This window comes from Adiantum capillus-veneris, chromosome 2 (assembly GCF_014529385.1).
Source record: "Adiantum capillus-veneris isolate H3 chromosome 2, ASM1452938v2, whole genome shotgun sequence".
Taxonomy (NCBI): Eukaryota; Viridiplantae; Streptophyta; class Polypodiopsida; order Polypodiales; family Pteridaceae; genus Adiantum; species Adiantum capillus-veneris.
Genome location: NC_140932.1, coordinates 70,569,140 through 70,581,959, shown reverse-complemented (window position 1 = coordinate 70,581,959; position 12,820 = coordinate 70,569,140).

The window sequence follows — 12,820 nt, the reverse complement described above, 5'->3', positions numbered from 1 at the left end:
AGCCTAATGACAATCGTCTATGTCAAGTCTAAGTCAAAGATGTAATTTTTCCAATGATGTGTGTAAAGGTCCATGAGAAGTTGGCCGCCGGACACTTTAGAAAGCCCTAGGTATATAATACACTAAGGTTAGTGGGAAAGGGAGATTATTTTTTGAAGAAAAGTTGTTGGAATTAGGGTTGCAGAGAAACACACACAGCTTGGAGAAGACGAAGGAAGCTCAAGGCACACAATAGAGAGTGTGTTACTTAGTGTGCAATGGAAAGATAGATAGCCCTAGAGTGATGGGCGTATATACAATGCACGAGGGAAAAAACCTCCTAAAGAGGGAAAAAATGCCCCGGCGGTCCTAGTGTGTTCACACACATCACTACCACATGTATATGGTAACAAATCCTCCCTGGAGTGATGCGGTGAACGAGAGCTGGCACATGAGTAAAGGGAAGTGCCATGCCCTGAGGACAGGATCAGTCCACAAAGGGGAGTAAGCCCAAAGCTTTGCGGAAAGCTTCAAGCTTCTCACGAGACAATGCCTTTGTGAAAAGATCTGCAAGGTTGTCCTGTGTTGGCACATAAGACAAGCTGATCTCTCCTGCTGAGAGCCTCTCCCTGACATAGTGGTAATGCACCTCAATGTGCTTTGTGCGATCATGAAAAACTGGGTTCCTCGCAACTGCCAATGCGCTCTGACTGTCAGTGTAGATAGTGTTGGCAGTGTCCTGTCCAACACCCAAGTCAGCCATAAGGCGTCTGAGCCATACACACTCAACCGTAGCTGTGAAGACTGCCCTGTACTCAGCCTCACAACTCGAAGTGGCCACAGTAGGTTGCTTCTTGCTCAACCATGATATACATGAACTGCCAAGCATGAAACAAAAACCACTTGTGGACACTCGCGTGTCAAAACAACCAGCCCAATCTGAGTCCGAAAAAGCATGTAAGTCTGGCGGCAATGATCCCCCCTTGGGATAAAACAAGCCAAGATGTAAAGTGCCACTAAGGTAGCGGAAAATCCTCTTGACAGCCTGCCAATGCTTAGACCCTGGGCTATGCATAAATCTGCTGACCTGCGAGACTGCAAACTGAATATCTGGCCTCGTGTTGCATACATAAATGAGGCAGCCAACAGCAGTTTGGTAAAGAGTGACATCAGCAGGATCGCCAGCATCATGTAGACTCAACTTCAAACCTGTTTCCATGGGAGTGGCAATAGGTTTGCAATCCTCAAGTCCAAACTTACATAGCAATGTCTCTATGTAACTTTTCTGACACAAGGCAATACCACCATCACACTGCTTAAACTGTATACCCAAGTAATGATGCAACAGCCCCAAATCTTTCATCTTGAAAGTAGCATTCAAATCAGCCTTAAATTCAGCAATATGTCTCTCATTTGGTCCAATGATCAGCAAATCATCAACATAAAGAACCACAATGAGAAATACATCATCCTCACGCTTTACATACAATGTGCTTTCTGTTGGACTGTTACAAAAGCCTCGTTTAACCAAATGAGTGTCAGCTTTCTCATACCAAGCACGAGGAGATTGCTTCAACCCATACAAAGCCTTCTTACATTTGCACACTTTGTCCTCTTGTCCTTTTATGACAAAACCGCGAGGCTGCGTTACATAAACTTCCTCAAATATGTCACCATTCAAGAAAGCAGTAACAATGTCTGATTGATGTACATCCCAACCAAAATGAGCTGCCAATGCACATAGAAAACGCACAGTAGTCATACGACAAGTGGGAGCAAAAGTCTCTTCATAATCTATGCCTTTTTGTTGTGCATAACCCTTTGCAACAAGTCGAGCCTTATGGCGATCGATCTCACCATCCGGCTTGCGTTTCAACTTGTAAACCCACTTCGTACCAATGGCCTTTTTGCCAGGAGGCAAATCACATAAAGTCCATGTGTCATTCTCTATAAGTGCATCATATTCTGATTTCATGGCAGCAATCCAATTTTCTGAATTCTGTGCTTCATCAAAAGACAGAGGCTCCTCAACATCATGTAAACTAGACACAGCCAAAGCATAACAATCTGATGCATAAGATGCATGGCGAGAGCCTGAACGAGTACGACTAGATAAAGGTGCATCCAATTTACTGTCACGCAAAGTGTGCACCAGCCATTTTGGCATACCTCTAGCCTGCTCATTTTCAGCCCTTTCCTCATCAAGTACATCATGTACATCTGCATCAGTAATAGGCTGTTCTAAAACATTTTCAGAAACCCCCATAGGCTGTACATTTGCCTCATTGGAACTTACATTCGTATTTCCACCACTGAAAAGAGGCAACAAAGTGTCATAAATGTCCTGTGAGCTTACATTACTGTCTCTAGTACATGACAGCAAGGGTTGAACAGAATCTTCCACAAACACTACATCCCGTGAAACCAAAATACGTTTTGTTTGCAGATGATACAACCTGTAACCTTTGCTTTCAGCACTATAACCAACAAAAATACATTTGACAGCCTTATCATCCAATTTTCTGCGCTGCACTTGTGGCACCAAAGCATATGCCAAACAACCAAAAACACGCATGTGCTCAATAGAAGGTTTTCTATCATGCCATGCTTCATATGGAGTAATAGACTGCAAAGCTTTCGTAGGACACCTGTTAAGTACATAAGTGGCACACATGATGGCCTCAAGCCAAAAAGAATGCGGCAAAGCTTGACTTTTGACCATACATCGTGCCATTTCCGTTAGTGACCTGTTTTTCCTCTCAGCAACACCATTTTGCTGAGGTGTATAAGGCACTGTACATTGGTGTTTTATCCCACGACTAGCCAGAAATGCATTAAATTCATGAGACATATACTCCCCCCCTCGATCGGAACGGAGGGTGCCCATAGTACATTTGGAGACATTTTCAACCATAGCCAAAAATTGTTTGAAGCACATAAAAACTTCGGACTTCGCTTTAAGCGGAAATACCCATGCATGCCTGGAGTAATCATCAATGAAAGTCACGAAGTACAGGTAATTGCCCAAGGACGGAGTTTGCATGGGCCCACAAACATCACTATGCACAAGCTGCAACCTGCATGTGGCCCTAACTGAACCATCCTTTGGAAACTTAGAACGCTACATTTTACCCAGAATACAGCCTTCACAAACATGTTTGATAGGTGCTTCAAGAGGCGGCAAAGAAGCAACCATATCAGATTTCTGCAAACGCAGCAAACTGGCAAAATTCAGATGACCAAAACGTGCATGCCAAAGTTTTGCATCTGAAATAGCCCTTGAATCTGCAACAGCATTTGCAAAATTTTGTCCACACTTGTCATACAAAGTGAGCTTATACAGCCCACGGCACAAAAGCCCAGATGCAACAATTTCATCACCAAAACTGAGATCATGAACTGTACATCTGTCATCCACAAATTTGACTACAAGTCCAAGTCTAGCAAGTGCGGATACAGACAATAGATTCTTCTTGATCCCAGGTACATAAAGTGCATCAACAAGTGTGAAGGAACTGCCATTAGCAGCAGTGAGCACAATCTTTCCAACTCCCTGAACTGGATAAGAGGCGTTGTTGGCAGAAGTGACTGAATTCCCATGAGGGACACACTCGAGAGAGGTAAACAATTCACGATGTGAGGTAATGTGCTTTGTAGCACCAATGTCGAAATACCACACATGTGAATCTGCAGCAACTGACAAGCATGCATCATGGACAGCAGGATTGTAAGTGCACTCTGCGCTTAAAGCCCATTCTGCATCAACATCAGCATCACAATCTCCTTTCACAGAAGACTCAACAATGGCTGCATTTGTAGTGGAACCAGCATTTGCAGTGGAACCACCCTCTTTCTTCTTAGCCTCTTTGGCCTTCAACTTAGGACACGACTTGATCAAGTGATCATTGGCTTTACAATAATGGCAACGCATCTTCTTTTTGCCCTTATCACCAGAATTGCCAGACGAAGTGCTGCCAGCAGAAGCATTAGGAACAGAAATTTTGCCACTCGCAGCAGAACCATAAGAAGTGGCTGCATTACTGTTACCACCCTTTCTTTGAGAAGCAATAAAAGCCTGTTCAACTGCACGCTGCCTAGTCCTGTTTTTTCTAGAAAGTGACTCTTGCAACAGCAATGTGCATAATGCATCAAACTTGACAACTTCAGGATTTCCTTGGGTCATCAGTCTCCAAGTACTAGCAAAAGTCTGGTAGGAATCTGGTAAGGCATCAAGAACAGTCTGCACAAGGGAACTGTCAGAAATGACTTCACCTGCAGAAATGAGTTGCTCATTGATATCCTTGACACTAGCAAGGAAAGTGTCCATATCATCTTCCTCATGCATAATCTTCGACTCTAGCTCTTTACGCAGCAAAGCAATTTTAGCCTCATTGCGGCTTGCATAAAGACCTGCTAGAATATCCCAAGCCTGTTTTGCAGATTTTGTTGAACGGATGTGAGGAATAATGGTGCGCTTCACAGACAACGCAATCAATGCATGAGCCTGCGCATCCTTAACATCCCAACGAGCTTGTTCTGCTGTAGGCAAAACAACTCTAACAGCTGCAATCCTTGCAGCAAGACCTGCAATATCCTCAATATCGCCTACATCTTCAGAACCAGGACGTACATCAATGCCCTGCACAATGTTCCAGACACCTTTTGACACAAGAACGTGTTGCATCATATAAGCCCACATAGGGTAGTTGTCCCCATCCAACCTGTCCTCAGCAGCAAACATCTTGAACACATCTGTGTTGTTGTTGTCAGCCATGGTAAATGCTGCACCTGATGTGAAAACTGCCCGAAAATAGGAGAAATGGAGCGGGAACAACTTGTGCTATATAGCACAAACCGTAGAAGACTATAAGGCACCTGTTATGCAGAAAACGGCACTGACAGAAAATCTGCACAAAATGACGAAATAGCCTGTGCAGTACTGCCCGTAGTGGAAACGGAGGCCGAAATCAGCCCAAATCAAAATTCTGAGCAGACCAAGCTCTTCGAGCTTTCCCAAATTATTTGTCGACCTGCGAACGCTTGCCAAAGCTCACTGAAATCGGAGAAAGTGAGCAGGCGTGTGCTGGAGCAGCTGGCGACTAAGCCCGGGAGGACGTGACCTGCTCTGATACCAATTGTTGGAATTAGGGTTGCAGAGAAACACACACAGCTTGGAGAAGACGAAGGAAGCTCAAGGCACACAATAGAGAGTGTGTTACTTAGTGTGCAATGGAAAGATAGATAGCCCTAGAGTGATGGGCGTATATACAATGCACGGGGGAAAAAACCTCCTAAAGAGGGAAAAAATGCCCCGGCGGTCCTAGTGTGTTCACACACATCACTACCACATGTATATGGTAACATAAGTGACTATTGTTGTATGCACAGGGAGCGACCTCTTGGCTCCAACTTGTAATCATTGCTATTGTGACTACGGTAATCCAAATTCAGTTTTGTTTATTGCATTGTGTTCTTCTTACTCTGCTCTTTCATTCAAGTGTAAGCATTCAAGATTCGGTGTAGGTATCAAACGCAACCGTTGTGGCCTTAAATCCCTTTTTTGAGTGTTTATATGCATATTTTATGTTGTTTTGACCCTAGGAGAGGCTTTAGGGACCCAAAAACGACCCTTTAAGATCATCCGTTTACTGTTTTTACGTACTTTGGGACGAACGATCGCGATCCATGTACCCATCCAGAATGATGTGAGAGTGATAGGATATGCTCCTGATAGTCCCCTGTAGCTTCCCTTCAAGTTTCGTGCGAATCCGATATGATTTGCATGGTAAACAGGCGTGATGACTGTAGAGCTGTGTAGAAGGACATAGGCAGATTACTTGGCTTTAGTGTTTTTGATTTGCTTGTAGAGTTAGTAGTTGCATCTCTTCGAGTTCACTTCATTAGGATTGACACCCGTGAGGTTGCTTTAAGCATTTTTTCTCTTCAAATTTCTTTGTATTGATTGAGTACTGATCCATCATCCGTTTTTTATCCTGTTTGTTTTGTTTGTTTCATTTCTTATGTTCTTTCATTTCTGTACTTAGGAGTAGGATAAGTAAATCACATTCCAGTCAGATTTGGGGAAAAAGATAGAGTCAAAAACACAAGAAAACCATAACTTTGGCAAAAGGGCCATAAGACTTTGAAATTAGAGAATCTGACCAAACAGAGCTAAAATTGATTCAAATCACAAAGTGGTAGCACCAAACACTGGGAAATACTTGTCATCGGAGAGAGCCTATAAAATTTCATCAGATTTGGCTCTGGTACTACGATCGCGATCGGTGCACCTCAGTGTCAAAATTATACAAGATTTGGCATGTGCCTTCCTGATAAGATTCTAAACAAGTTTGTCTATAGCAACCACACCCAAAAATATCAAAAATCAAGGAAATCAGGCCACTTGGGTAAAACTAGCCTGACATACCCAGAAGCTGTAAAATCTTGACTTTTGGTGATCCAAATGCAAAAAGGCTTGGGGGATAGCCTTAAAACATCAGTGTCTACAAGCATGCCAAATTTGGTTGAATTTGGGCTCAGAACTACGATCGCGATCGGTGTACCTAGACCTCAGATTTGTACCAAATTTAATGAGTAGAATCTTTAAGGGTATACAAACATAAAAGTCTAAAGGACCTAGGGTCAAAAACCACAAAAAACTGGTCAAAACCACTGAATACAGATCCAAGACAAAAAATGCTAAACTGGCATAGAAATTGACTTTCAGTAGACCAAAACACATCAAAACTGGGAAGAAACCATGCAGAGGGATAGCATGTGCATAGGACAAGCCTAGGTATCTCTCAAATCCCAAATCAAACATCAAAATCAATCAAACCTGATAAAATTGGAAAATCAGGCACTTCAGACCAAGAAACTTTAAATTCTTGACTTTTTTGAGTCCAAATACAAAAGTGTCTTGCAGGTAGTCTTAAAATAGCCTAGTGAACAAGCTGGTGAAGTTTCATCCAATTTGGGCTCCAAAATACGATCGCGATCGGTGTACCTCAGTCCCAGATCTGACCCAGATTTGATCCACACGTACACCTAGGTTATATAAGATACCAGGAGATGTCAAAATTAAAAAAAAAAGTCACCAAAATAGCCAAAAACAACAAACAGTCAGAAAACCACTGCAGCAGACCAAGATCTGGTAAAAACTTGACTTTTTCTTGTCCAAATTCAAAAATATTTGAGGAGTAGACTTTACACATCATTGTCTACCATATCCACAAGTTTCACTTGAAAAGGAGCTAGAACTACGATCGCGATCGATGTACCCCAGTGACATTTTGAGTTGAGACTTGGTGAGTAGGTAGCTGACATCTAGTGCAACATATTTTCCAAAAGGGACAAGGTCAAAAAAGCAAAAGAAAGTGGTCAAAAGTCCCAGTTACACAATCAGGCCAATAACCACAAAACCACCTGGGATTTGGGTTTTCATTGGTCAAAACATCTCCAAATTCAAAAATACAAAGACACTTGGTATCAAGACATCAAGGGCTAGCTACTGTGCAAAAATCTTCCAGATCTATGGCATGGGGTCAACGATCGCGATCGGTGTACCTCTACATAGTGAGGGTATTTGACTTCATAAGTTTGTAGATCTACTTGAGTACATCCCAAATCTCAAGTTTGAGTGAAAAATATCCTCTGGAAGCCAAGATACAAGCACAAAATCTCTTTGTGTCCTGATCCTAAAACTGTTTTGAGTGCTGTTTCAAGTGTAGTTTACCAAAACTGCTCTAACTTTTGACACACAACTCCAAACTGAGTCTCCTATAGCTAGGAAGAAAGCTTGTGAGATAAAAATATTTTCTAGGATTCCCATTTACAAACTTTTAGGGTACCCAAAACCAATATCCAAAGGTCAGTGGGGCACCAAAGCCTGACTTTTTAGAGACTTGACCAGGGACAAAAAGGGATTGTGTGCACTAAGCTAAGGTGTTCTTATCAAGGACCATCTTGAGAGTATTGAGTGAGTCTTAAACATGACAAATCATCCATCATTAGGGTTCCCACTCAACTCAGAGCTATGCCACCTACACAAACAACCAGAAATACTGCAACACCTATAATAAGAGGGTTGAGACAAGACCATGAGGCTTATCAATCATATCAATCCAAACCTCAAGGCATGGCTCATGGATATTTGTCAAGTGATCATGTAGCTCACTAGAAGCCAAACGTATCAACTAAAATGCGGGAGTTTGGAAGAGCAAAAGTGGAAATTGCTGGAGACTTGGAGGAGAAGCATCCTCTAATCAACAAACCCAAAGTGAGGTTCATCAAAACCAATGAAGCCACGAGAGATCTAACGGATTACACTTATGATGGCCTTTATAGGTTACCTATTGGGGATCAAAAAAACTTCTATAGATGTTTAAATTCCATCATTGAAGAGTTGACAGACTACAAGAACCTCTATGCCTTCACATACACAGATGACCAAGGAGTGCAAGTTCTAATGGTAGATAAGTATGGACGAGAGTACAAACTTATCAGCCCAATTGAGCTAGAAAGATATACATACATGGGTACTCCAATCTCTGCTTTTACTACTTTCAACCGAGTGTAAGCGTACCAGGGTTTTTTGAGACTGATTTGCAAGAAGCTAACATTGAAACTATGGGATCAAATGGACCTCAAACATCCAAAATAGCTATTCACGAGAGTGTAGCTCCTATCTCATTGAGTGGAACCAAGAGACCACCAATTAGACTTACAAATCCATCAACATTTCCAAAACATGTCTCGAAGGGGATTCCACCAGGATTTGCTCCAAGACGAGAAGAAGGAACGAGGGATGTCTTTGTGAGAGACCCCAACACACTAAGATACATGGTTGAACCAGAACCAATGAGACTATATCAATTGGCCAAATGTATCAAGCAGAAGTATGATGGATTAAGGGATCCATACGTACATGCATCCTTGTTCAAACAAGTGTTAAGAGCGGAACAAGTATTTTATTTTCATACACAGTATGAGGGATTTGGCTTAACCTTGGAAGGGATAGCATTGAATTGGTTCCAACCGTTGGACAAAAATGCCTTCTCAAACGTTGAACAACTGTTGTAAGAATTTGTTGTGGAGTTCTCTAAAAGGGGAATCAAGTATAACATAGTGTCCCAAATCTATGCATTCAAGCAAAAAGAAGATGAGAGAGTGAAGGAAGCATCGCTACGCTTCAAACAATATAGAGAGAGATGTCCAGAACGCGAGTTACCATAGGATGAAACATTATCAATTCTCTTCATAGAGGGTTTGAAAAATGAAACTCTCAAGAAATATTTGCACTTAAAAGGATGTACTTCCTTTGAACAAGTCACAAGAGAAGCATTATACCTAGTTGACAATTGTAAAGCCTATGGCGAGGAAATTGGTGATACAAAGATCACTATGGATAATGCTCCTTTAGCATCTAGTGAAACCAACACAAGGCAAGTGGTTATGTCTCAGTTAATGACCAACCTAGATGAGCTAGCAGTGCAAGTAGCACAACGAATAAAATGGTGTGCCATTGAGCAAAAATGGACCAATCATGAGATGAGTGAGTGCTACTATAATCAAACCTACACGAGGGGGATACTATTTGGACATCAAATAATAAAAAAAATGCCATTACCAAATCATCCATTATTTCAAAATAGGGTTGTATCAAGGGCTTTACAAAGAGTTGAGGTATCACAACCTAGGCTAGGGCAAGAACCTATGAGAAAACTCTATTCATTGAATGAGGACACTCTGATGCTCATAGCCAATCAAGAGCGTAGACCAGAGACCATTCTGGCTAAGCAAGAACAACCATCAATTGTGCCACCAGTGACTCAACAAGATGGACCATGCTACAAGTGTGGAGGTAATCATTGGGCCAAGAATTTTTCTCGTGTAGAGATAATTGGATATTGTTTGGAGTGTGCCATTACACACATTGTTCCTAATTGTTCAAAACACCCAAACAAACAGGGGAAAACAACAATGAATGTTGTGGGAGTGTTACCTTCTCCAAGTGGATCAGAGGCAGAACCCAAAATTCCTATGAAGGTAGTGACTAGAGCCCAAGCAAAAGAAAATACTGAGGACCAAGCTAATGAGGAGAAAGATCAACAACCCAAACAAGGGGAAACGACTAGTGTGTTAGTGAGGACTGGGAGAAAATCGTGAAAAGCCAAAAGAGACAAAATTAAAGCAAAAACGATTACAAATCAAACTGCACTACAAACAGAATTACAAGAGACAAAGGAGCAGTTAAAACAAGAACGGGAAAACAAAACGGTGGTGAGCGATAAAAAACCAAGGAAGGCATCTTCCGGAGGATCTGTGTTGGTATACAAAGTCCTAGAGCCATTAGATGTTGCACTAGGAGCATATGAGGCTAAATTGAAACCCAATCAAACCCTAGAGCAACGAGGGATGAAATATCCTCATGCTGAGGTAGAGACTGAGAGGTTGATAATGTGTAAGGAATTGGTAAAAAGTACACAGGCAATGATGGAGCCTGAAGCACCAATTCCACCTCCAAAAACAAAACCAAAAAGTGTTGGGTTTGAAATGCCTAAGGCAAAGGTTGTTGAAACATTAACTCAAAGAAACATTGAGCTAGAATCACAAAAGGATGTGCAAGCAAAGACTGCAACACAAGAAACCAACAACCTAGAAATTCAACTAGATGATCAAGTAGTGGCCAACACCACTAATGATGCAAGGTCAAGATTACAATTTATGGCACTTATCCCAGAGATAGATGAGCCATGACCAAATGAATTGTGGGAAGCAATTAGAAGTGCAAAAGATGGAAGTGCGACTTTCCAATCTGCACCCATAACTGAGGTCAATACAGGGCATGAAGTCTATCAGGGAGACATTCAATCTCTAAATGGAGATGCAGGGACATAAGTTTCAATTGAAAGAAAACCAGAGTCCTTGAAGACCTTACCCTCATACATAGGAGAACATGAGGCAGACTCAGAGACTAGAGTGGTGCCATCTCAGAGGAAAGCCATATCCAAGATGGTGGATACAAAGAGTATGCAAGAGTTGATGTCAGCTCCAATACAGTGCACCATTACTCTATCTGAATTGCTTAAGATTAAACCACATGTATGGGATGAAGTAGGCAACAATTTGGGGAAGATGGGATTAAAGATACCTCTTCAAGATCTACCCTCAAATGAACAATAAAACAAAACTCAACAAGAAAGTGCAAACGCTAAACCTGTGCCAATAAACAAGGTGGGGGAATATTCAAAGGAGAAGAAGGAAACACCACCTTACTTGTGGAATACAAAGGATTTAAAACATTGTCTATACTTGATAGTGGGGCTGGAGTAGCCATAGCCACAAAAAACATTTGGGAAAAATGGGGTAGACCAGCGCTTAGGAAAACTAGAATGAAGCTGCAACTTGCAGATGGATACACGGAAAAACCTCTGGGTATCCTAGAGCAAATTATTGTGACTTCTTGTGGAATTGAATATGAACATACATTAGCAATAGTAGATTTTGGAAAAGGGAACAATTTTGATATCATTTTAGGAAGACCTTTCATGCGTCAACTTAAGATGGTTCAAGATTGGGGCTATGACTATATCTACTTGAAACATATAAAGATCACCACAAAAATAAGCATAAAAGACCATAGCCATAGAGATGTGAATAGAACTCCTTTAGAAGAAATTGACTCTACTATAGTCAATGAGAAAGAGATACCTGTGAGGCTACAAACCAAACAAGGACTTTGGATGTGTGGTGCTTCAAAGTGTGGAAGCTCAGTGAAGGAGGATTGCATCCTAAAAAGTTCAATGGACAATGAAGCTTACATACCAGAACCCTTTCCATAGCAATTATTTGAGCCATTTGGATGGACTCAAATATTGGAAACCTTGGATGTGTGTGTAAATGAGCTAACTCCAACCAAGTTTTGTGAGGAAGGAGGCTACAAACTAGTTTTATGTTTTATGTTGAAAGTGCTGAGAAATGCTAATGAGATTTGTGAGAATGAAAATAGAGGGACAAATAGCTATGTCATGAAGGATGCTGCACAAACACAAACTAGGAGAGAAATACAACCATGTGGAGATGTTATCATCATCAACAACATCTACTCCAAAGAAACTAACTTCAAATGATGCAGAGTTGAAAGTACAGGAAGAATCATATGTGCAAAGCTCCACATCAACAGATGCTCTACAAACTCAAGATCAAAGGAAGAATGAGGAAGAAGCCAAAGATGAAAAATATCCTACATTGATCAAATTCAATTTATGAGGAAAAACAGGGCTCAAGGTTACATGTTCGGCCGCAATTGATCCTTATGCTACTAAGAATATAATGTCATATGGCACTTGGATAATGATGGGAAAGCCGACAATTAAAGAAGTGGAGGAAAGAGTATACACCAGTGCCAAAACACCAATCCCAAGTTTTGGCATAGCGGAGGCAATACTCAAGTTGAGTCATGGGGAGTTCAAAGACAACTTCAACATAGTTGACTCACATCACATCAAAGAAAGTCTAGTCCTAACAAAGAGTTGGAAGAATATCTTCTTCGGGCAACAACAAAAAGCATCAACAACAACAACAAAGACATTCCAAGAGACATCAACAAAAAAGACACAACCATCTGCAGTAGAAAAATCTAAGGCCAAACTAAACATTGAAGAAGATCATCCTCTCAAGTAAGTTTTACCTCCAACAAGCCCACATCAAAGCTCAAGCAAAGCCTCTACGTCAAGAACGAAAGCTTCAACAATGCAATGGATCCCTAAACAAAAGGTTTTCCAACCTAAATCTCCATCGCAGCAAAGTCTCCAAAAGAAGCAAAGAAATGTCAAGCAGG